The sequence below is a fragment of the Rattus norvegicus genome, chromosome 3 (genome assembly GCF_021556685.1).
Source record: "Rattus norvegicus strain SHRSP/BbbUtx chromosome 3, alternate assembly SHRSP_T2T, whole genome shotgun sequence".
Taxonomy (NCBI): Eukaryota; Metazoa; Chordata; class Mammalia; order Rodentia; family Muridae; genus Rattus; species Rattus norvegicus.
This window is the reverse complement of record NC_141536.1, coordinates 87,906,036-87,911,428: the sequence shown is the minus strand read 5'-3', so window position 1 is coordinate 87,911,428 and position 5,393 is coordinate 87,906,036.

Below are 5,393 nucleotides of genomic sequence, written 5' to 3'. Positions count from 1 at the left end.
TCTGCAGACTTAAAGTAAGTTTCTTTGTTTTAAAAATGCACGTGCGGGGGGAGGTTTGCCCGGAAACCGGGAAAGGGAATAACACTCGAAATGTAAATAAGAAATACTCAAGTTAATAAAAAAAAAAAGAAAAGAAAAAAATGCACGTGTGCACGCGCGCGCGTGCACACACACACACACAGAGAAAGAGAGAAGAGAGAAAGAGAGGAGAGAGAGAGAGAGAGAGAGAGAGAGAGAGAGAGAGAGAGAGGGAGAGATTTGGAAATGCAGTATATGTTTATATATCTTGCCACCTTTTCAGGCCAGTAGATCCAGTTTCTGCTCATCATTAGGAAGCAACACAATGCCCACTATCGGGAAGCACCAGCATTTATCGGACCTGATGAGAAACATTCCTGTTCCCAGTAGCAAGGACAACAAGTTGAACTGAAGCCAGTGAGATGGTCCATCAGGTAATCAATCCCTGTAACCCAGAGTGAAAAGAACTGACCCAAAGGTTCTCCTGTAACCTCCCCACTCATCCACTCATGCTGTGTCACATGTGCTCCCACACTCACATAGACACACACACACACACACACACGCATGCACACACACACACAGATGCACATGCACACAGACACATTATTATAAGTGAAATTTTATTAAAAGAAGTAGACGGGGTTGGGGATTTAGCTCAGTGGTAGAGCACTTGCCTAGCAAGCGCAAGGCCCTGGGTTCGGTCCTCAGCTCCAAAAAAAAAAAGAATAAAAAAAAAAAAAGAAGTAGATACTGGGCTAGGGATGGGCCTCAGTGGTAAAACAGTTGCCCAGAATGGAAAAGACCCTAGGTTTTATCCCAAGTGCCACACACACAGGAATGGCAGTGTGCTGGCTACTTTTATCTTAACTTCATACAAGCTAGAGTCATTTTGGAAGCTCAGTTGAGAAAATGCCCCCACTTGATTGTCCTGTGAGCAAACTCGTGATGAATTTTCTTGCTCAATGATAGATATGGAGAGTCCAGCTCACTGTGGCACTGCCACCTCTGAATGGTGGTCCTTGGTGCTATAAGAAACCAGACAGAGCGAGCCATTAGGAGCAAGCCATTAGGAGCAAGCAAGCCAGCAAGCAGCATTCCTCCACAGCCTCTGCTTCTGTTCCTGCCCTCACTCACTTCAGTAATAGACTGTGATATGAAGTGTAAGCAAAATAGACCCTTTCTTCCCCCAAGCTGCCTTCGGTCATGGTGTTTATTATGAAACCCTAACTAAGGCAGGCCATTTTAATAAATGTCTTAGAATATAAATTATTAAGCACCAGTACTTTTGTTCCTGTTGAGTAGACCAGACCAGGGGTGAATTTAGGGTCCTCCATATGGCATGCTAAGCACAATCCTAAGTTGAACATGGTGTCTGTAGGGAAACCTCCCTAATTAAGGTCAGAGTCTCTCATGCCCGGATAGCTCCTCCGAGCTTGGCACAAAATGGGGGACTCCCTTTACCAGTAGGGTGGCCCCTTCTCTGACCTTGTCTGGGGAAACTGACAACCCCCCCACCCCACTCTCTACCTAGGGAAGGTTGAGTAGTTCTTGGCAACTTCCTCTTTCCCAATAGGAGCCTGCCCATCCAATACCTGGGTTTCCTGGAATGCCTCACCATACAAATAAAACATTCGCAGTTCATTAAACTCTAGCCAATAATTTTACACTCACCCTGAAAACTCCTTCCCACTCTCCAAGGTCCATATATAACCCTTGTTGTACCCCAAACAAAATGTTTGTGTGCAAGTCCACCCCCAATTAAGGTATGCACACTAGCAGTTTCACTCAAGATCGTCTAAGAGAGCTCTTCCAATAAGTATCATCTGAAAGAGCTGTAACACTAAAATCCTCAGAGAAGGCCTTCCTAGGAGAAGTCCCCCTCCCTCAGCACTCACTCCTAGCTGGGCTGGGGATCCTGAAGTCCCTGCTTATTCTGGGCTCTGCTTCATCCCTCCAGCCCAGTGTGCATGCATCTGGACCCCCTGAGGGAGGAAGCTCACACGCATACCACAGATATCTTGAAGTACTCAAGCTCAGCCAGGTAAGGGAGAAAGATATGGTTCATAGGACCGAAAGGACAAGAGCCAAAGATTAAAGAACTGAGGGGACTTGACCAGGCACAGGAAACCAGATAGGGTCTAGCCTGTTCACATCTTGATCATTTCCAAGGTTTCCATGGAGCAATGGAATAGTGTCAGCAGCCAGGCCGTCCCCTATCTTTCGTCCCAGTGTATTTGCTCCTAAAAGAGGAACAAGAAACAGAATGAAACCCTCTGACCACTCACCTTCCCCTCGTACATCCCAGCATCTACATCTGTTTCCTGCTGCTGTGGTATGGAGTAGGTAGATTGTGAAGAACGGAGTTTATGTGGCTTGTTGTTCTGAAGGCTGCCACCACCACTGGTGAGGGCCTTCTCAGAGCATCTTAACCCGACACAAGATGAGTAGGCCAATGAGAGCTTAATTTTATCTCAAAGCCACCTCCTCAGCAAGCCACGGATCTGTTAATTCATTCATTCATGGCTGGACAATGAAGGCAATCTACTTCTGCCTGATGGACACCGTTGTGATGACTAGGACCAGCACTTATGGAGGACAGAATCAAACGAAACTACATCACCGGGGAATTCATTTGTTAGGCACTGAGAAATACACCCTGGACTTTGCATCAGAGTCTGCATTTTAAATTGTTACGTGAGGGGGATAGAAGATAGTGTAAGAGGCAAATGAGGAGGAGAAATGACAGAGGCAAACGAGGAGGAGAAATGACAGGGAAAGATTAGATTTGGACCTGCTTTGCGACAGAGAGAGCATTTAAATACATATTAACAGCAGTTTGAATATATATTCAAACTTCAAGCAACCAAAGCAATACATAAACAAAAGGCCGACTGCCTTAAGGCTAAGGATTTTTTTTTTTCACAAGAAGAGCAGTCAGATACATGGAGTCCACCAGCTCAGCAAAGTCAAGTCCAATGCCTCTGGAGGTGGCTGGGTCAAAGGAGGGCTGCATCAGTAATCATACTAGATTTCCCATAGTTCCTTGCATTGCATCCCCTGAAATACAGTTTTATCATAGACTTAATATGAGTGTTTCTAAAGAATATAGAGCATCTGAAATTTAAGAAGAAAGCTGCCAGCTACCCCAAATGGGCAGACTATCTGAATAGTCCGTGAGAGGAACACAAATGGCCGTTAGATTATATGGTAAGAAGCTCAACTTTCTCAGACCGTGAACGGCAGGTCGGGGCTCAGCTGAGCAATCTTCCTTCCCCATCAGATTGGTGGGTACAATAGCCTGCCAGGGAGCTGCACTGATGAGACTGAAGTCTCACCTATCACAAGGTGCTGGTCAAGATCCAGAAGATGCCAGCCGAACAGAAAGAGGTTTGTAGCATTGAGCAAAATCCTGAGTTCATCTAGCCTCCAGCACTGCAACGCCACATCTATGAATCTTTCTCAACAGTAACCCAGTGAAAAGAAATGCTAATACCAGTGTTAGGTTAGTGGTTTAAAGGGAGCAGGAGGAGTTAATGTAGTCAACGCCATAACAGCACCGTAACAGTAAGTTCTTCATCCTAAGGACTGAAGAAAGAAAGCTTAAGCTGTATTGAGCCGTGTGTGGACCAGGACACATGGACAGGACCAGGGCGATGCTATGCTACAGTGCCAAATAAACCCAAATGATGATGCCTTCCACAGCCTCTGACTGCCTCTTTATTATGTGTGGGCTTCAGCCCTACCCCACATCGTCCTTCCCCTGTGACCCAAACTTTGGAAGCAGCATCTGTCTGGGATATTTTAAAGCCAGTCACTGAGGCAAAGAGAAAAGATACTCGGGCTGTTAAGCCTTCTCCCTGGAAATGACCACCATCACTCTAACTGCACTCCCAAAGAAAGTCACAGAGTCTGAGTTCAAACGGGCAGGTGTATAATCTGCAGTGCTCAGGGCCAAATCTGAGCGAGCAGCGGCACAGCCTAGTGCAGAGAGGACACGATAGCTACTGTGCTTTGGAAACTGAGGAATGTGCAAAGAAATGCCTTCGTCAATGTAATTATGTACCTAGAGTTTCAGAACCAAAAAGGAAGAGTCAGAGCCGGAGGAAATAGTCACATCAGAAAAGTGCTTGTTTTGCAAGCATGAGGACCCAAGATCAGTTCCCCAAAACACACATAAAAAAACGCCAAGCAGAGGGTCACACCTGCAATCCTCAGCCCTGGAGAGGCAGAGATGGGTCAATCTCCAGGGCTCCCTCGCCAGCCACTCTAACCTATTTACTGGGCTCTAAGCCAGCGGGAAACCCTGTGTCAACAAACAGCCGAGATTGTCCTTTCGCCCTGTGTACACTTGCACACTTACCAGTGCACACACACACATACACGTGCATCATCAGCACACACGTGAACATACACCCAGAAATTTTAAATGAATGGAAACAAGACAAGAGATGGGCAAAACCCACACAAGTCGACACTGTAATCTTACATTTTGGCTGGAAACACCAGTATGAACTCTTGAATTATCTTTCTCCAGAACAGACCTGTTTCTTTTTGCTAGTGTAAATGTACAGTGAGAACCACCCTTTGTTTGCTTCTCTGATGCTCAGTTAAGATTCTCCTTAGAATGCATGGCTTGGATGAGTACACATAGCAGAGTCCCTGGCTTCTGTGGTAAAGGCCATCTCCATCCGAAGGGCTGTGGGGAGATTAACCCTTTGTCCTCACCAAGGTGGTAAGCCAGAAGCAAAGCTGTGGTGTAAGAGGCTTCCAAGGAATAGGGCACCTCTCTCCCACTAGAAGGGATGCATCGGCTCCCATCACGCCCCTCCTCTCTTCAGCCTCTGGTGGATGGTAGTGGATTACTGTAATCTGAGCCAGGTGCCACCCAGTTGCAGTCCAGCTGCTAGTCCAGCTGTGGTACCTAATACTGGCCTTGTGCCTGTTGATATGGTGACTTTTTTCCTTTTCCTTAATAGCGAGGGGTTGGAGAGGACTTCTCCTTTCTGTGGGAAGGAGGCACCAGCCCTCCTCTGTTGTTCCTCTGTTGAAAGACTGTGGTGCAAAGAAGGTGCCGCGGCGGCTGGCGCCACCTGCTCACATCGTTCATTAGTGCCTTCTGGATTAAGCCAGATGGAATCCCAGATGTGCCATTTTTATTATGCAGTGTGATTCACTGCTTTTCTACTATGATCCATCAGACCAGTATTCAGATGCCAATGAACATCTGTGGTACAATAGCCTTGCTATAGAATTCTATGCTTTCTCCGTCTCTCTGTCTCTGTCTCTCTCCCCGTCTCTCTGTCAATATGCGTGCACATATGTATGTATATGTGTTGTATGTATATATGCATGTGTGTATTTATGTGCATATG